This window comes from Cupressus sempervirens, chromosome 1 (assembly GCF_028749045.1).
Source record: "Cupressus sempervirens isolate cs-2001-9-10 chromosome 1, ASM2874904v1, whole genome shotgun sequence".
NCBI lineage: Eukaryota > Viridiplantae > Streptophyta > Pinopsida > Cupressales > Cupressaceae > Cupressus > Cupressus sempervirens.
The window spans coordinates 324,410,537-324,432,424 of NC_143118.1; the positions used below are offsets into that span (position 1 = coordinate 324,410,537).

At 31.9% G+C, this 21,888-nt stretch overlaps 1 pseudogene; it reads right to left on the minus strand.

Moving 5' to 3' along the window:
* LOC149577465 (glutamate--tRNA ligase, cytoplasmic-like) overlaps positions 1 to 21,888 on the minus strand; it is a 62,351-nt pseudogene that overhangs the window by 37,833 nt on the left and 2,630 nt on the right.

Below are 21,888 nucleotides of genomic sequence, written 5' to 3' on the forward strand. Positions count from 1 at the left end.
GATGTGGATGTGAGACTAGGGATATTTGTTAGAATTGGTAATCTTTCCTTGGTTGTATTTATTAAACCAAGGTATCCCTTATGTTGTTTGTCCTCTAGTCCACATGTGAGGACAAGTCTATTGGATAATGTTGTCCTTAATGTCACACAAATGTCATATCAGTTATTAGTCTCAGCTAACCGAGCTCAGCTACAGTGTCAACCGAGCTCACTCGGTCATCGAAGAAAATGAGGCAGATAGTGTCAACCGAGCTCACTTGGTCATCGAAGAAAATGAAGCAGTCAGTATTAACCGAGCTTACTCGGTCACCAAAGAAAATAAGGCAGACAAGTGTTAACCAAGCTTAGTCGGTCATCAAAGAAAATAAGGTAGACAAGTGTTAACCGAGCTCACTCGGTCATTGAAGAAAATGAGGTAGACAGTGTTAACTGAGATCACTCGGTCAACAAAGGAATTTGGAAAAGACAGTTTCCACTGAGCTCACTCGGTCATCTATGGAAACTCGGTACTTACCGAGTTCTCCCGGCGATTGAAGGGTTGTCACGGAGTTCACTGTATTAACCGAGCTCAGTCAGTTAACACAGGAATTATTTTCTGAATAGTATTAACCTAGCAGGGTCGGCCAGTAAAGGGATTTGTTAGTTTTTAATTTTAATTATTTCTAGCCAACTATTGTATATGTTTGATTATTGGTCAGTGATTTGAGCCGACTAAGATAATCTGAAAGGTATATATGGTCACTCAAGTTGTAAATCAAAAAAAGAAGTGTGAAAAAGTTATGAAGGTGCATTATAGTGTGAAATGAAAAGGCGAATGTTGAGAAAAGTCTGATGAAGGATCAGATGCATTGAAGGAGCTGAAAAGTTGTATTTGATCAATAAGGATTCGGTCAAGAATAACAGAGATCTGTAATCAGCAAAGATAAGTTACATATTGTATCAGATCACTTCATTGTTGCTTTCTAACCATTGTAACAGTGAACTCAAAATCTCTTAACAAAGTTGGTTTAACATCCATTCTATAAATCCTCTAACAAGGTGATAGTTCAGTTGAATTGTTCTCAAGACCTCTAGCAAGGCCACTCCTAATAGGGTGATTAAATCCTCTAATAGGGTCACACCTAATAGTGTGTTTTGTAACCTTTAACAGGGTTGGCTCCTAATAGGGCTCACTTTAGAAGAGTGAAAAATAGTAACTAGTTACATTGGTGGTTTTTCCCATATTGGGTTTCTACATTAAATCTGGTGTCTCTAGTGTTCATGATTGCTGAATTGTTTTTGGTTATCAGTTCTTAATAATTATTATTATTTTCTGCATTATCAAGTTTCAGTGATTTGTAACTAAGATCAAGCTTTTAGACATCTAAGGGACTGTGAAATGTTTTTGTGGTAACTGATTCACCCCCTCCCCCTCTTAGTTACTCCATTCTCATTTCCAACAAAGTCATTTTTTGTAATTCCTTTACTAAGGAAAATAGTTTATTCCTCCTTAAGAGGATTATGACACTTGTTATGCACACACTTATGAATGTGGCAATCATTCACTCGGGAGTTACAAATAACTCCTCTTCTCATCTCTTTATAAGAGATGCTTCTCTCTCATTCTACACATACAATCATAATGTAGTTCATGTAATGAGCACTATGGCTCCTCTCTCTCTCTCTCTCTCTCTCTCTCTCTCTCTCTCTCTCTCTCTCTCTCTCTCTCTCTCAGGCATTTGCCTCATTCATATAATTCACAAGGGGTTTTCATTGCCTTCCCTTTTCAAAATCATTGTCTCCTCTCTTGTGTTGATCTTGCAAAGCTCATATAAAGTGTGGTAATTATGTTCATCACAAACTCGCTTGGATTAAATTATAATTCTTTATTTTTAGTTCATTTCAATTTTATTATTTCTAACATGGTATTAGAGCTGAACTAATCCTTGTTTTGAGTTTTGTGATGATGGATTGGAGCTCACCTTATTTCAACCTAGGTAACTCTACTTAAATTTTTATTTTATTTTATCGTAGTAGCATTGATTAATTTCAGTTTAATATTTTTATTAAATATTTAAAATAATTATTTTTAAAATAGTTTTCTCTCATCTATAATTTTTTTAAAATAAAAATAAATATTTATTTAACCTTTCATATATATGTTTTTTTTTAGAAATTGAATTTTACTATCTTTTTAATTTATGTGTCAATGCTTATTCACCTTTAAAATTATTCTATTTTCATTAATTAAATATCTAATCATAATTTTTACATTTTTTAGAAAGTTTGATCATTTCTTTTCTTTTTCCAGTTAACTCTCTTTTTTTAGCATCTTTCCTATAGTCTTTTGTTTTATTTCTTTTTTCCTATTCAGCTATTTACTTTGTTAGTATTTCTTTTTTACATTCATCTTTCAATTTTTAGGTTTGCATGAAGTTTTTATGTTTTTGTAATGCCAACTAAAAATAAAGAGCAGGCTCGGTGTTCAAGAGAAGGATGGGTGTTCTTCATTTTAGTTATGTTTGTAGTGTTCAACGGATTCTGATGCTTCTTCTTGGATTTTTTTTTTCTTTTTTCTTTTTTCCAGACCCCATTTTGTATGGGCCTTCATCATTTTTCTTTTTTTCTAGTATTGTTGTTCAAAGGCTTGACATGCAATATTCAGCAAAGCCACCTTTCTCTTCCTTTATCTGTTCAAGCATTTTTTGGCCTAGCAAAATCTATATCATTCTTTCCAAGATCTTTAATACCTACCTGTAGTTACACATTCCAAAGAAAGTTGCTCTGACTTTATTGGGGGAATTTTATTGATAAAATTGTTGAAAAAATGAAACATTTCTTCTGTTGGATATTTCATCTACCCCTTTTCTCTTCGGTGTATAGTTGATTAACTAGGATGGATTCAACTTTGACCCGATTGTCTCACGCTTATCCCTGTAAACTTAATCCAGTCACTGCTGCCATGAACAATAAAGCTTAAAAGTGACTGAAGCTCTTTAAGAATTATCCCAATCGGCCCAAAATCATGACATAGAGTATATTGGTGTTACATAGCTATTTGATGAGAAAAGTGCAATGCGTGCTAGTCTGATGAAACAATTTTTGTATTGAAGACTCAAATTGGTAATGATTGAAATCCATCTCATTGACCAGGACACCCTTCAAGCACTCCATATTTGTGCTTTAATCAACAAATATTAATGAGAAATATCCCCATGCTTTAGAATGTGGAAACAAACCTATGCAACTTTAGGTTTTTTCAACAAAGGCCTCAAATTACCAATAATTATTCTAAGTAGTAAGTTTGTTCATGATGTTTTAGATCTTATCCATTTTGATTTTCTTACCTATTTTGGGTTTTTATTATTCCTACAACATTGTTTTGTTGATTTTGATCAGAAAAATCAAGAAACTTTTCATATAGTATGTGCTAAAATAGTAGTTTGTTTGGTATAATATAATTACTGTGGTGGAAAATTTGAATAAAATATATAGTGCAATTTGATTAGCCCGAACTTAATTTGTTTCTTTTTTCAATAAAAAAAATTCATCACTAATTGGGAAAAAATAAGTGTTATTATTAATATCATCAGTCGACTATGTATTGGACTATAAAATCCCTCTGTATGCTTTTTCTATTTTATTTCTGCACTGTTTATCATTTCATTTCCTACTCTACAATTTTCTAATTATTTCCATCTGACACAATTTTTTTTTTTAATCATTGCTCCTACCAATTTTTTATCAGTCTAATTTTAGAGTATTAGAGTATTCCCTATGGGTAATATCTTCATGAAGCTTTCTATGCTGCCATGAGTTATTCCTTTACCCTCTTGCCATGACTCTCCAATTATTATCTATTCTCAGATTTTATTCCTTTATGTTTATAATCATTCATTAGTCTGACAACTTAAACTTCTCCTACTTTTTATTCTTGGTTTGATTCATTTATTTCTGACTTACCTTGTTTGCATAATTTTTGGAATTGACCTCATTTCACATTGTCATAGCTTATGTATCCATTATTACTCTACATTTTTTCTTACTTACATACGTATTTCATAGTTTTAAATTAGGTTGCAAAAGTGTTGTTGCTATCTGATTTTATAAAAATAAATATTTTATTATTATATTATATTACTCTCATGGTTTATTCATAATCTTTACTATCCTACAACTTTAAATCTTACATGGCTTCTTCTATGAAAGTTTTTTTAGTTTTTTCTAAAAGGTTTAATTAATTTTTTATTTAAAACCTTTTTTGAGTTATTATTATTATTAGAATTACTTTATAAAGATTGCCTTTATGAGATTGAAATAACAAATTTTAATATAAAATGCATTTATTTTGAGTAAGTACATTATTTATTTTAAAATATTATTAAAATGCATTTAGTTTAAGTAAGTACATTATTTGTTTTAAAATATTATTTATAAAAGAAGGATTTTTTTTTCCTTTTTCTATCATAAAGTTTTTTTAAAAACGGAAGTAAATTTTTATGAAGTTTCTTTCCAAAACCCATTATCATATTAAGAGATATATTATTTTAAAAAAATTCAAAATTTTATATATACATATTCTCTTGTCAATTTAATTTTTTTACTTTTCAATTTTTATTAATATTTCTTAAACAATTGAGTTTTGCCTCTAATTGTCCTATTTGTAGTAATGATTTCACATATTGATCTTGTCCATAATTTGATTAGCCTTTCACATCTCCTATATTGATGCCTACTAAAGTTTTTGATCTTATTTGACAAGTCCACATTCTTAAAATCTTATAATGCACTTTAATAAATTTGAATTTGGGGAGAAAATGATAGAAATTATTATCATTTTTTTGTGAATTTAGGTATCTATATTATTTTTCATTTTAATTTTGATCAAGCATCAAGGTAAGTACCTCAAGTCTATTTCTTTTAGAACACGTAATTATGTTCCATCAATAATTTGGCTTCCATGTGAGCTATATATGACCTTGTTTCCTGTATTTTTCATTATAGGATTTCATATTTTAGGTATATTTATTCAAGTATATATGGGGGCCCACATATATGCCCAGATAAATATACAAGCTATTGTGATTTTATTAATTTATAAAGTTTGTTTTTTTCTTCTCTAAAATACATATGCTCAAGACTCTAATGCATAAAATCACTTAAGTACTCATGTTTACCCTCACTAGAGTTTTCTACCTGATATCCATATACTGTTTATTTCTCATTGATCTTCCTTGGATCTTTGCATTTACCTCAATTTTGTTTGGATTATGAGTTATCTTACACATTTTCCTTCAACTTTATTGTGATATTTTGATGTGCACATAGTTGCACTTTTATTCTTTTATAGTATCGTTCCATGCCCATGTTGGCACTTTATGGTTTTATACCATTGATTTACATGATTTATATGATATTTTCTTTGAGTTGCATTGGGAGCTAATTTCTTCAAGGTTAACTATGTAGGTCCCCTCAGTATAACTGATACATAGTTTCCTTATTTGGCCCATGGAGTATCCCTCCATCCTATATTGGTGTGCACTCATTTTATATGGAGTTTCCCTCCATTTGATCCTATTTTTTCTACTTTGAAAGGATTGATATTTATATGGAGTTTCCCTCCATTTGATTCTATATGCTCTACTTTGAAAGGTTGATATTTATGGAGTTTCCCTCCATGTTGTTCCATTTTGTTCCTCAATGAAGAGGATACTATTATTGGAGTTTTCTTTCCAAATTGAAATGATTTGATCCAATTTTGAAGGAAATATGTTGTTAAATCCTCATAATCCATTCCTTTTAGTATCCTAACAAAAATCATGATAATACTAATTTGATCAAGATATCTCTCCTTCTACTTTATTTTCATGTATTAATGTGATAATGATTTTCATACTTTATTGCTTAGATCATGAGTCATGTAAGTTATGGTGTTGCAACCCATTAACTTGCAGTGAGATGATTCATTAAGTGGACTGTCTATATCCACATGATTGATGCAATGTTGATGCAAGTATCGTTAGTTGGTCTTGTCTGTGGTCATTAGTACATTAGTATAATATACTTTTCATGAGAACATTGATCAAAATTTTTTGTACTTATTGATAATATTTGAGCATATACATTATCTTGATATCAGGTTATCTCCATTGCTTTGTGGTAACATGTTTTATTTTTCCTCATTGTTTCTCTATGAGAGTTTTATTATCCTTATTCAAAAGGATTTCTAATTTAAATTTAAGATGAAATACTCCTTGTGGATAGTTGTCTTGTTTCTTGTGTCTATGATTTTTAGGTCATCCATACAGGCACATACAAGACAATATTATTTGGTGTCCATTTAGATGACCTATCCACTTCTCTCTTGGCTCTATGAAGATTTATATACACTCACAAGAGACCTTTGCACAATTGAAGACACTCTAAAAGATCAAGTTGTTGCTATTTCATTGTAAAATTTGGGTTTAATACCCTTTGGTGTAATTTCCCCAAGTAAAGATTAAAGGGGGGTGTTAGAATTGGTAATCTTTCCTTGGTTGTATTTATTAAACCAAGGTATCCCTTATGTTGTTTGTCCTCTAGTCCACATGTGAGGACAAGTCTTTTTTTGTAATTCCTTTATTAAGGAAAATAGTTTATTCCTCCTTAAGAGGATTATGAAACTTGTTATGCACACACTTATGAATGTGGCAATCATTCACTTGGAGTTACAAATAACTCCTCTTCTCATCTCTTTATAAGAGATGCTTCTCTCTCATTCTACACATACAATCATGATGTAGTTCATGTAATGAGCACTATGGCTCCTCATTATCTCTCTCTCTCTCTCTCTCTCTCTCTCTCTCTCTCTCTCTCTCTCTCTCTCTCTCTCTTCATTCTTAGGCATTTCCCTCATTCATATAATTCACAAGGGGTTTTCTTTGCTTTACGCTTTCAAAATCATTGTCTCCTCTCTTGTGTTGATCTTGGAAAGTTCATATAAAGTGTGGTAATTATGTTCATCACAAACTCTCTTGGATTAAATTATAATTCTTTATTTTTAGTTCATTTCAATTTTATTATTTCTAAAAATTTTCCCTTTGCAACAATTGATTATAGCAAAAATCAAGCCATGGTACATTCCCCATAAAAGGCCTGATGATTTTGAAGAATATGTCAGTTAATTGTGCCATTACATCTTCATGATTTTTCTAAAAGATCTATAATTATAAGCGATGCAACTCATCTCTATCATTTCAAAGATGGGCTTTGTACTTTTAGATGTTGTTACTGGTAAATGAAATGATGGAGAATACTATGCAGTACTAGTTCCTGGAATAGTAATTACCCTGAATTAGTAGTAGGGAGTGAGAAGTTATTTCTTCCTTGATACATTTGATGTATCAATAAGCTTCTACGGAAAGGGAAGAAATCTTGGATGGCTAGTGTTCATGATAGACTAACACAAAATAGTATGTGAGCTAAACTTACGATGCATAATTGTAGACTTGATATTACTAGTTATAACTCCAGCATATGATGATAGATCCTAGAGTAGATGAAATTGTTGTTCTCGACTAGTAATGGGTAGTTACTTCATATGGTGGAGGATAGTGGAGTAGATAAAACTATCATTTTGTATAACTTACAAGTAGTGTCTCCATATAATGTTGGGCTCTAGAGTAGATAGCCTCAATGTTTTTTTGATAATGTGTAGTTTCTCATGTAATGGGACCTTGGTGTGATAATAATGTAGATATGTAATTTTGATGGTTGCAACTTCCCAACATATATAGTAGTTGAATAGAAACTTTAATTTGAGTAGCTACCTTTCCAATTTTAAGCCAATTGGACTGCTTAAAGGATCATAAAAACTCTGTAGGCTACACAGAATGCACATCAACTACCACACACTCTAGATTGTTGTATGTCAGCTATTTAATTTATCTACTCTCAAAATTTTAGTCATTTAATCTATCTACTCTCAACAATTCATTTATGTTTATAAATCTAGATGCATAAAGGAATATTTAGGGTTTTCTATTAACATTTACCTCATATCATAATATTTGTGTGCTTGTTGTCTGAAACTTTATTCATGACCTTATTTTGTTAGCTGGTCAATAAATGAATTTTATTGGTGATAAACCTATTAATGGTTGCAAGGATATATGAAAATTGGATCAGGAATAGTACAAACTCTTGCTAGAAGAAACAACCATGATCATAAACTATTGCCATCTTTAGATGTGATCATGAAGCATTGTCATAATGTACTATTACTCTCTTGTGTTTTCTAGGGATTTTTGGGCATGCATGTAGGCTATGTTTTTTTACTATATGTTTCTATAGACACATTTTTTAACATATATGAGCTCTTGTTTTCAAACTATTACAGCTTGAACCTATCGGATGTACTCTTGCACCCTCTTTGGGTTCAAGCACTAGTAATATTCTCTATGATTTGATTTTCTAGATAGAATCATCTCTAACCTATTATGTTTATAGGCTGAGAAAGATTCCAAGAGGAAAGATAAAGAAAAGGAGATGAAGAAATTATGTAAAGAAAAAGAGAAGGAAACAAAACTATGACTACAAATAGCTGGAAATTTAAGTTGAAAACAAAGTTTTTTTTTTTAGCCCAAACACTCTACTTAATGGGAAGAAGGAAAAATAGATTCATCACCTGCACATTATGATCCATCCAGAATGAAAGATCTTCCTTGAGTTCAAAATGTGGCACTTCAATAGTATTTACCACTGTAGCTATTTCTTATGCCACACCAAGAGTTTTACATGCATGACTAGTTCTTATAGCTGAGTTCTGAGAAGTAGGAAATCTAAACCTATTGGTGGCCGTGCTAATAGAAGCTCCATTGTTGAGTGCTCTTGAGAAACTTTTTGTAGGTTTACTACTAGTAGAACTACAGTCTAAATGATTTGATGATGTCTTCCCTCCAATTTTTATAGGGCGAGGAGTTACATTATTAGAACCTTCATTGCCAACAACAAACCCTCTACTAGATTGAATTGAATTCTTATTTGCATGGTTTGCCTCAATTCTAAATGCATTTTTTAAAGACTGAGGAGTAAAATTTGTGTCTCCACATATTTCAATATAATTGTCCCGTGGAAGTGGAGACTGCCTTCCATTAGTGATATTGGTTTCATGTCTCTATGCCCAACCAAACTTGTTTCTGTTATTCACATTTGTAGTTGGGGATGGTATAGATACATTCTTTTGTGGTGATGTAAAAGGAGGTAACTCTGAATCATCAGCCTTTCCACAACCCTTCCCTTTGGTTTTGGTGGGAGTTCCATCAAATCTTCAAGAACCAAAGAAATTCTTTGTATAAAGACTTGCAAGTTTTTGTTGTTGTTTAGAAATTGGACAAAGGGGTGCCCTCATAGAATCAACCATTGCTGTTGAAGGAACCTCTTCACCTAATTTGATTAAAGAGAAAGGACATTAATCTCCTTTGGATAAGGATGCTTCATAATTCAAAGATGGTATCCCATCTTCACTGCCTTGAAAGAATTTCCAAGATATCATATAAAATCTTCCCTATGATCTATGAAGGAACATTGTAACTCTTCATGAGATGTTGAATATAAGTTATGATGGATGTATGAGATGGCTTATGTTGTGGATGCACTATGAGAGTACATGAGTCTAAGGATGACTCATGTTGGTAGTCATGTATATACATGAGCATTATGCATTGAAAGGACATATTAGATCATGAAATTTCTTTTTAGGTATGAATGGTAGGATACCATCTTTCAATCTTGAAGCATCTTCATCAAACATTTAGGATCCATGTGCTTTCTCTCTTTATTGGAATCAAGTATGTAGAAGTTGTGTTTCTTTGTTTCAATATACCACTCAATTGTGCAATGTACCCAATTGATGCAACACAACCTCTACACTCGATTCAATTGAAGAGCAAGGACATTGATCCCCTTGGATAAAGATGTTTCACAACCAAAAGATGGTTTTTGTACCCATAGTTCATTGTATTGAAGGTGACAATCACATTTATTCTCCAACTTGAGGGTTTGTCAATGAACAATGATCACTTATTTCTCTATTAAAACTAATTGAAAACCACTACCACCAAACCAAGATGGTTTTGATTTACTATCTTAACATATTCAAGATAATGGATCTTAGAATCACTAGTGCATAGAATAGATACAACAAAATTAACTATCAATATATATATATATATATATATATATATATATATATATATATATATATATATATATATATATATATATATATATATATATATATATATATATATATATATATATATATATATATATATATATAGAGAGAGAGAGAGAGAGAGAGAGAGAGAGTTGTTTTAGTGTATTTAAATTATTGTTTACATAATCTCTTTATAGTCTATTTGACTTATTTCTAAAGATTCATTTGCATGGCATGAAAGAGCATTGAGTCCTCACCATTGTGATTTTTGTGGGATTAGATTTCATTAATAATGTGGAAGATATCTATGTTTTGTGTAAGATTTTTGAAACCCTCACCAAGTAACTAGTCAAAAATTCTAATATTATGGAATTTGATAGTAAACTCAGTAATCTTTCATTTAGTTTTGAATTTACATTGAGAAGTGGTTCCATGTGAGAATGTCATGATGCCCTAGTGGCTCATACAATAAGATCCATGTATTCTAGTTGTAACAAGTCTTATCAGTCAAATGAATACTATATAAGGGTTTGTGAACAATGAAAATAGGTTAATAAGGAAGAGGAAAATTTAATGGGTTCCCTATACTCTTGGGTGGATGTTCCAATGAAGATAAACAATATAATTTGCATGAAAACTTGAGCTTAGTTGTCTAAATATTGACAATAGTTTTGGACCATTATTCTTTTGTGAAGTTTGACTCACCAATTCATTAAGGATTATGAATTGGAAGGACTAAGGTTTCCTTATGTTGAAGATTCCAAAAGTTGAGATTAAATGAAATCTCATTAACATACTTCGAATGTTAACAGTGAATATATATTCCTTGTTATAAGTAGTAGACAATATTATGTTATTGTACTTCATTCTTGATTTCTCAAGGATATTGTAAGAGTTTGATAGTGCTTGATGCCCAAAGATATCTAATTCAACATTGGAGGTATTACATAATGAAGATTATAATTTCATCATGATAATGAGTTCATTGATTGGTTTTTGACAACAATGTAAGGATCTTATTTGTTAGAATGGGTATTTGGACAAGGTATGCTAATAATGAAACTTGGCAATAGAGTAAAGGTTTTGTGTGTGTAGGTTATAAGGACATTGGACAAGAATCTTGGATTGATAAATATTTTTAAAACCTTGAATGGAAAGAATGAGATTTTATTGATAAGGTAAGATTTATTGATGATTAAATTGATGACCCTTTGAACTAATGCTCTTGAGAAACATTGCAGCGTAGTGAATAACGATCTTGTGAATATGGTGATTGAATAAGCGCAATAAACCTTGAAGATTATCAATTGAGTAAGGATAGGATTGGGGGACCTATCATAAGTGTCTTGAATTGAATGATTTTATGATGTTGCCTCTAGAATAATGATCTTATATGATGAAATTTTGTATGGAACAACAAGATCCTAGTATGATGTTGGTGGTTAGAGATACAATAATGCAATCAACAAGAAATATTATAGCATTAGTAATCAAGTACCAGCTATAATGAGCACTACATATGTTATATATTATGCATACTATTAGTATTTGGTTAAAGTCAAATACTATTATTCATTAAATGTGGGAATTGAGAGAGTTAAAAGGTATTGTAATCATTAAAGAGGAAACTTTCATGACAAAAATCCATGAAAGCATCAATCTAATCAACAAGTAAGTGCAAAAATAATATACTCACAAGTTCAAATCTAATGAACATCATTAATATATAACGTAGAACAAGAGAGAAGAACATAATCAAATGAACAAGGGCAACTGATTCTAGTAAGGAAATAAGTAATCAAAATTTAGAGACAATGTAATCATCCAAAGGTAATAAATCTGAAGGAAACTTGAAACTTGGAGATTTTTTTCTTTGCCAAGGAGAATGACATATGCAACAAGTATATGAAGTGATGTCGTTAAGAGTAAAGTTCTACAGATCATGGCTTGTCTTGAAACATGATGTATGTAGATTGAGATATTAATAAAGTCATATTGTTGTATATCGATGAATCTCTTCACTATCATTATAGTTTTTAATGGTTAGATTTGTATTGTTGATGTCAGACTTTTAAAGTTCCATGCACTATATAAGCTAAATCACCAACTTAAGTGTATTTTGGCATCCATAGTATTTCGTTTGGTTAAGCAGTTGCATAGATTTCCTATTTTATTGAAACTAACAACACTTGGATTTGGGAATCTCGAGGTCATTCCAAATGTAATATTTCCATAGGTTGAGGCCACAGTTACAGAGAAAGTGTAGGCAGGGCATAATGTTTTTTTCTATGGAGGGTTGTAGATGACCATGTGTTGTTTTCAAGATTATGAAACCCTCAAAACTAAAAAAAATTGCATGATTTAGAGCATGGGCTGCTTTCATGAAACATGTAACACTTCAAAATTTGACTAACAGATTTTCATCCAAAAAATGAATTCTTGAACTTACAAACTAAAAACTCACCTAGAGAAGAAAGCTTGTAATGCCCCTGTTAGGCTACTAGAAAAACCCATCTACTCGAACCCCAAATATTAGGAGATTTTTTCATTTGTCTGGTTGAACTAGTCCCAGCTCAGCCTAGATTCTAGATCCATGTATGTTAGTAGCCACCCATTACACTCCCATCGCCCTACGGGGAATCATAATTGGTTCAGCCTTGAGAAAAGGTAAAGGCACTCATAGTTTACCTCTCTTGGTTATGGGGGGTAGGGTAGGGCTCCTATCCCCATCTCTATTCCTAAGTTCCATACCCCTTTTGCCTATCCCTCCTCCCTGATCAAGGTCAACCACTACAAAAATTTTGTGTTCAAACATTTTCTCAAAAAGCTCCCATGAAAAATTTCCCCTTTTTTTATGAACTTGAGTTGGTCAAAATTTCAACCAACTCAGGCATAAAACCCTAGTTTGGTCAAAATTTTGACCAACACTAGGATACAATTTTTAAAAAACATGAAATCATAGGCCAATATGGCCTTTGGTCTAAAATTTTGGTAGAAAAACAAGTGAAAATGTACTAGTGTAGTTACTATTTTCACTCTTTTGAAGTGAGCCCTATTAGGAGCCAACCCTTAAAGGTTACAAAAGACACTATTAGGTGTGACCTTTTTAAAAGATTTAATTACCCTGTTAGGAGTGGCCTTGTTAGAGGCCTTTAGACAATTCAATAGAACTTCCACCTTGTTAGAGTTTTTACAAATAGTTGTTAAGCCAACTCTGTTAAGAGATTTAGATCAAAGCTACAATGGTTAGAAAGTAATAATGAGATGACCTAATTTCTGATGCAACTAAATTGCTAATTACAAATCTATGTTCTAGCTTGTACTTGATCCTTCTCAATTGAATATATATTTTTAGCTTCACAAGGATATTCTACTTATTCTTCTGATTTTCTTCCTTACTACCTCATTAGATCTTCAAAATCTTCCATGCATTCACACTCTTACACACTTTCAAATTCTCAACTTGATGTTATACTTATATCATTCACATTGCCAAGTTGTCTCATATACAACTTAGAATAATTAATATTCATCATCTCAGTTAGTGAGAACCAATAGATAAATCAATTAAACTAAATATGCCAAAATAATAAAATCCTTTATTAGTCAACCTTGCTTGGTAGACATTAACTCAAAAGTAATTTTCCTATGTTAACCAAGTGAACTCAGTTAACATTGCATATTCATGAAGATCCTTTGTTAACTGAGTGAGCTCAATTAACACTCATCTTCTGTAAACTTTCCTTTGATGCCTGAGTTAACTCAGTAGACACTGCCTTTTGAACTAGGCAAACACAAGAATGCTTCGTAAACATTGAAAATTGTCTTCACTTCTCAAGTGAGCTCAGCATGCACTAACTGATAATGATATGACATTTGCATAACATCAAAGGTAATACACAATTAATAAATTGTATCCAAAAAATCATACATTTTATCAATATTAGTAGAAAGCTTGTCAACTTGTTCAAGAGAAACTCTTAAAGCCTCATCATCATTATCATATGAGTGGGAAGAGTCATGCTCCATAAAAGGATTAGGATCATGAGAAATCATTGGGTCACTAAGGTTTCAAGGATGAGCATAAGAGGAATATGAATTAGAAAGAGCCATGAGTCTATAACTTCTCCTAATGAGAATGCTATAAGTAGGACTAAAAGTAGTAAATCTCATACACAAAAAAGGTAAGAAGATACTAAGAGATCTAACCTTATGATATGAACTCAAAATTAATGAAATATAAATCACACAAAGAGAGATAAAAGATAATTCCAAATGAAAGATCTAACACCAAATTAGAAGTGAAAAAGTTGTAAGTCAGACTCACCAATAAAAATTTGGTAGGAAATGTGAATCAAGGATATAAATCCTAAGTTCACCACATAACCTACTTACATGTGTGATGAGAAGACACTAGTACATTTGACCCTTGTTTTTAGACCAAAATTTTAGACCATCTATTAAAATGGGGTCAAATTGGTCGGAATAGGCAAGGAAAAATGTGTTTTTTTTTAAATCCATGCCCATGTTGGTCAAAATTTTGACCAACACTAAGAGTTGGTTGAAATTTTGACCAACATGGGCTTCATATTGTTTTGAAAATGTAAAATGCATTGTTATGCTGAACACGAGCTTCATATCTAGTCTGTCAAATGCTTAATCTGAAGGCAATAGTTGAAAAGTTGGGAACGACAAAGATTAGAGGATTGATCGCACAAATTAAGAATGACTTGAACAATATTGATAACGCTACTATGAGTATCTAACTAGGCCTTTTATTTTAATATTTTTTCTTCGATCATAACCATGTTTGAATGTCTTTGGCAACCTGAGAAGAACCCATCTGGACAACAAGACGCCACTTCAAATAGAGAGACTTATTTAGAGTTTGGTCGTGACTTAATAAAAGAGCTATAGTAGAATAGTGATCAAAAAAATGTTTTTCGAATACCTTCCCATCTTACAATCCATGAAATATAACACACACACACACACACACACACACACACACACACACACACACATATCATTTTGTATGTGCATTTTTAGCATCGAAGTTTTGCATCATATTTTAAGATTCAATAGAAGTTTCAAATCATACTCATGATTCATCTTTAGATTTAATGAGAATGAGAACTTATCATGAAGTATAGATTCCAACCATCAATGTTTTAATTATGTCTTGATGTTTTTAATTGACCAGAATAGGGTTTTGTTTAGGGTTTTTTTTTTATGACTGAAAACTTGAATTGATCTCTTGTGTAGGAAAGTCTTCAAACAAAGTGGGTATAGTTTTGGGTATTCTCGGGGGCTTCTTGTTGATGTTATTGCTATTCCTATTTGCATTCAAAAGAAGATTCAAGTCTGTGGCATTAAGGAAAGATACTTTTGAGGTGATTTTTTTTCGATAAATCATTCTTTCAAATGTCAACGAAAATTCTGGCTGGTTGATTATATAAGAGCTACTCACTCAAAAAGGAAGTAAGGGGGAACAAATTTCGTTTATTTTTTCTTGTAAAATAAAATCTTCTCTATACAAAATGTGTAATATTTTTACTATGCATCAATCAACGGAGAATCCTGATACAGAGGTGTACTCTACTATTGGGAAGGAGCATGGAATTTTTCTCAACTTGGAAAATATAAAGGCTGCAACTAGAAATTTTCATGATGATAACAAGCTTGGAGAAGGGGGATTCGGCTCTATTTACAAGGTGACATAACTCTAACTGACCACATTAAATATGTTATTAAATTGAACCAGGTTAATTCTTCATTCTCCACTGAACAACAATCTACAGACTATTTCATAGAGAATGAAAGGGTGGGAATATGTCCTGAAGTCACACAAAGTAGGCATTTTAATTTTGAATTTTAGGACTTTCATATATTATTAGAATACACTCTTGTACAATTTCTTGAAGTATAAATTCTCAAATGTTCACTGGTATATGTTCTATGAATACCTTCCCATACAAAATAATTCAGAACATTGATAGTTATGAGAACTCCCCTGCCAGTGTGTATGTGACACAGAGCCAAATTGGACATCTTTGTTCGAATAGACTGCTGAAAGCTATATCAATAGCTTACAATGAGAGTCATATTTGGACATCAATGTAAAATACCAAAAAAATGCATAGAAATGTACTTAAATTCATCCATTATTGACCATAAGTTAGTGAAAAATATACCTTCTTTTTAGTAATCAAATGGTCAACTTCAACAAGTGACAAGTTGACAAGCTCTAAAATCTTTGGTAGCCAAGTTAGCTTTAGCTTTGTTGTTTTGATTGATCCTTCAAGATGGAGCATGCCATGAAGCCGTACAATAATAGCCTTTGAGTCCTTCTCAATATTTTTTATTATGGCATTTCCCGAATCCATCAGTGTTACCTCTTTAGCTTCTGAGACAAGAGCAACATCAGCACTCTCCAACCAAATATGTTTTTTGTAAGTAGTTGTTTTCTTCCCAGCACCTTCATACTTTTTATGCTTGGCCAAAATTCTAACAAAAGTTTCTTCAGGCCCATTTGTTAAGCATAGAAGAACATGATTTTCAAAAAGACCAATGTGTCTAGGATAGACAGGGTCAATGATTTTTTTATTCATTGTTTAAAGTCTGTCCCACTCCATTAGATTTAGATTTTTTTATTTTTTGATGCTCCTTGAAACAAAAGTGCTAAAGAAAACTTAGATTTATAATTTTAATTGGTATAGGTTATAAGAATCTGTATGGAAACTATAGAAAATTAAGTGAAAAAAAAGGTGTTCCAAAGAAAAAGTCCAACATTTAAACTTGTGACAAAATAAATTGCTTTAAGGCCTCTACTATCAATCCCCTTTGCAATGTTCCTTGCACTGTTGGGCAGTGAGGATCATCCCAACCCTCCACTTTTTCATTATCTACAAACCACTATAGTTTTCACTTGCTCAGGAGAGTATAAACAAAATTCAAATGGCTAAAATCGATGTACTTTTCGCAAACACATGTCTTCTAAGACCCTATAATATTGTTCATTATGATCATGGTACTCACTTGACTGGAGATCATGTGTCACACCTTCAATGCTATCCACATATGGGCATGCAAAATCATATGTTGGATATATAGTATTTAGATCTAACATGGTGATGGGGGACAAGATTGCATCTATAATAAATAGGATCTCACAATGTTTTGTTAACATCTTGCATATCTAGCTTACCTCTTAGACAACATTGCATCCCCCTCTCAGTAGTAGCAATCATTTCTTTCTACAGATACATATTTTTCTCCACAAAGTTATTCCTATTGATGGACTCAATTCCATCCATTCTCTCTTTCTGCATCTGCTCTTGAGGTGTGTCATCCACATATGCCTTCACCTCAGATATCAATTTCTCAGCCATTTCTACTAACTACGAAAAATAATCTGAAGTGTATGTAGGTCCTTCTCCTTTAATGCCTAGTGTATCAAGGTCATTCAATATGTTCTCTACAAACTTGTTGCTTTCTTTAGCAGGGTTTGTGTCATCGAAGCATATAATCAAGTGCCCTTTATACCTTTGAGCAAAGTATTGGTTTAAAAAACCAGCTTTTGCATGTCCAATATGAAGATACCCACTTGAATCAGGAGGAAATCGAGTACAAACTTTCCCAATTTCTACATCCAGTAGATCAATGTCAAAAGAACCTTCCTCCTTTGCTTTCTCATTGCTTTCACTTTTGATACCATTAGGCTCACTTTCTTTTAGACTTATTGGCTTTGTCTCACCAATTCCTCTTCTACCAACATATTTATCAGCTACTTGACCAAGTACTAGATACTCTGACAATATTGAGTTAAACTATCTAGCTAAACTTTGATATTTATTTGATTTGCGAATACCTTCCCATCTTTGCCCCCTCCTATTTGATGACTTCTTCTGTATATGTGTGTGAAGGGATAAGGAAGTTGAGCCTTTCTTACCTATTATTTACTGATTCAATTTAATAAATATTTAATATTGGTATTTTGTAATGACTAGCACATGCACCTATAAGGTGCAACGATGATGCCAATAGTTAGATATGTTGTGTGGTATATATATATATTGCTCAAGTTAGATATGTTGTGTGCTATGTATCCTTCAACAATGGATTGAATTTTGGATTTTTGGTTGTTGCTTTTGTTTCATTCAATTATTTTAATTATAGATGATGCAAAAGTAAATTAAATATGTATGGGTACAAGTTGCAATTTACACTTATGTGTAATGTCCTCACAATAAATATTGCTTACACATAGTGTACAACACACTTGTTGTTCTCATTTGAATTTATCACCCTATATTGTATAGTATGTCTTCAAACATTTGTAACTCGTAAGGTTGAAAATCTATTTTGTTCCAAGGAAAATACAAAAGCTAAATTTTAATATTTATGGATGCAAGTTGAAATTTATGTTGGCAATGTCTTTTCAATATATATTGCTTACACAATATTTATAGTAGACTTTCTACTTCAATTGAATTTGTCACTCTATCTTGTATGTTAGAGTCTTAAAAAAACATGTGAAATGAGTAGGAAAATTATGTCGTGCTTAGATTATTTTTAATCACCAAATGTTTTGGTTCCCCATGCAACACTCTTACATAGCATGGAACCACCACAAAAACTTCAATTTTTCCAAGTCTAGGTTCTCAAGATTTTGCAATACTCCCAATATCTTTAGAAAAATGAATAGGATGCTACTAGGCCATTCTTGATTGGTCAACTGATTATAGTATCTTCAGGAAAAATGAGTAGACTGCTAAAGGGGCCATTCTTAATCAATCAACTAATTACAGTATGTTTAGGAAAAATGAGTAGGCCACTACAAGAGCCATTCTTAATCGGTCCACTTCAGCAATGGTCCTAGGTAAGCATTACCACTTAATGGAGAGTGAATTACATATGGAAAAAGTTAATCTAGACAAAAGTTGATGTTCTTGGTTTATATCTATTTTGTGATTTTCTATTTTTGAGCTGGAATAAAATTCTAGTTGCAAGTCAAGAATAATATGCCTGACAAATGTTATTGCTGAAACATATCATAATCTAGCTAGAAAGGTTTGCTATATTTTCTTGATTGAGAAGCAAAGAGATGATGCATTCCTAGATCTGATATTTTGAAAGTGATTTTTTTTCCTTTTGCCTATTTTCTTGATTATGTGCATGTGCAATGCTTCACATGTCTCAACTATTTAAAAGCTGCATGTTTAAGTCTTTTGGAGAAAAAAACCTAAAGTATAGTTTTGAGAACTAGAGTTTACAAGTTTAGTACATATACTTTTAAAAAATTTAATGAAATTGGAAATGCTCATCTTATTGCCCCCTTTTTTTTAGGATTTTTTTTTAATGAAGTTGTCTTCTTGTACTTTTATGATATACTTGAGTTCATAAATATTTAATGTTTATGGAAGCAAATCATTTTGATTAGAAACTACCTATTTCAATGCCTTCACATATTGTTGTTAGATATCATAGCATTTTCCAAGGAGCTTTGCAAAATGTACATCATACAACCAGGGAAGCTACATTCCTATTGCAGATATAGTGACAATTATACTTCCAACATGGCATCGCTCCCATAGATGATTTTCCTTATTGAACTCATATTTTCATGCAAAGTCTCTTCTTCTATCTTAGGATTACTGGTTTAAATTTCAATTCTTCTCTGATATTGACTTTGAATGATATATTGTGGTGCTTGGCTGGAACTGGCCAACACTCTAATTTTTAGGTGTCACATTCACTTCTTGTTGATGGTATATTTCCTAATAGGGAAGGCTGCATTTCTTAGCTAATTTATCTTCAGTGTTCTCTTTTGTTAGCTTACCTCTGTTAAAGTATAACCATATTCTATAATGATCAATTAATGTGTAGACTTAGAGTTTTCAACTTACCACTATTAGAATATAATTATATTCTTTAATGATCAATTAATGTGCAACTTAGAGATTAATAAAGTCTTTGGAGTTCAGATTAGTTTGAAATAAGTCTTTATGTTCTATTTGCTTTGTAAGTCTATATAAGAAAGTTTTTGTTTCTTAGTTTATCAATTGAATATCTTGATATTTTTTTTGTTTTTTGTTTTCTTAATCTGGTATTGAAGCTTAAGTTGAGCTTCAGGATCTGAGAACGAAAATCATTGTAGGGATTACGATTGATTTTGATGTGTTGTCAAATTAGATGTGAAGACCAGTGAAGATTCAAGATCCAAAAGAGTTTGTATGCAATTTTATGAACTCATTAAGGGTAGGAAAATTGTAGCCCAGGTTTGTGTTGAATGTAGATACAATATTTTGTTTGATTACATTAATTTACTCATGTTCATTTTTTGGCTGATCAAACTTATTTTACAATAACTAGAGTATTTTACTAAGCATGCACAACATAACCATTAAAGAGCCTTAAGCAAGTTTTTGCTAGGCAAAATTGTCATGAGCTTGGAGTTTGGATGTTGAGATTTGAACATTCTTTCTTAAAACTATAGGCCTCTGGACCATGGTAAGTTTGATTTCTAGATCTTCAAAAATTTATGTTTAGCCCTTGCTATACATTTAATGAAAAACATTGTTCCAACACTACTCAATGTAGGATATTACAGTGGAATTAGAGCTAGTTGCCAGCCTATCGGGTCATGGACTCCTTTGCCATTATGAATCCAAAGTGATTGTGAAGCAAAACTTATCACAAATTCTTAAAAATTGGATTTGGAGATTTGTAACAGGTTAAACTTATAGTTATGGGAAATATGTTCTATTCAGAGCTTCGAATACATAGGCGGCTTGATCTAAAAGGCTCATCTCAAGGTCGATCAATAGACAAATTTGAAATTGATGAGACTACAACTGTCAAGGATCTAGATCTGGAATTTGTGTTTCAGCTTGACCCAAAATGGTGCCAGACACTTCTAAAGCAAGTTTCTTAAGCCATTTCTATAATTCTCTTGGGATGAAATGTGTTTATATTTATTTGGCTATAGATTGCAATCATGAAAATAAATTAGTGTCAATTCAATGTACAAATTTCCACATTTCCTCATGCCAACCAATTATTGGCTCGTGAAACATATTTTATTTTAACTTAAAAGTTGTTTTCCATGGATCAAAAACATATTGTCAAATTATGATACAAATCTTTTAAGACTAAAGATGTCAAGTAAGAGCTGGTTTGCATTCTTAGTTTAATGTAAAATTTTCCACAATCTTCTTCCACAAAAAATCTGTTAATGAACAAGAATTTATTAGAGCAGTACGCTCTGCCAAGTTTATAGCCTGAAAGTAGTTGGTTGTGGTTGGTTCAGATGAAATGATGATTTGTGTCTACAATTATAACACCATGGACAAGGTAAAAGTATTTGAAGCACACATTGATTATATCAAGTGTGTGACAGTTCATCTAACTCTGCCCTATGTTCTGTCATCATGAGATGGCATGCTAATCAAGCTTTGGGACTAGGATAAAGGTTGGCAATGCACACAAATATTTGAAGGTCATTCAGATTATGTGATGCAAGTTGCCTTTAATTTGAAGGACACAAATACATTTGCAAGTGCCTCACTGGATCGTACTATAAAGGTGGGAATTAGTGTTCTCTTACCAGTTTAAAAAATTAGAAATTGGGCTTGATTTTACAAGTTTCTTTGTACCTCTTGTATGCCAAAATTGGAATTATTTATTAGATATCATGTTTATTTGAACTAATTT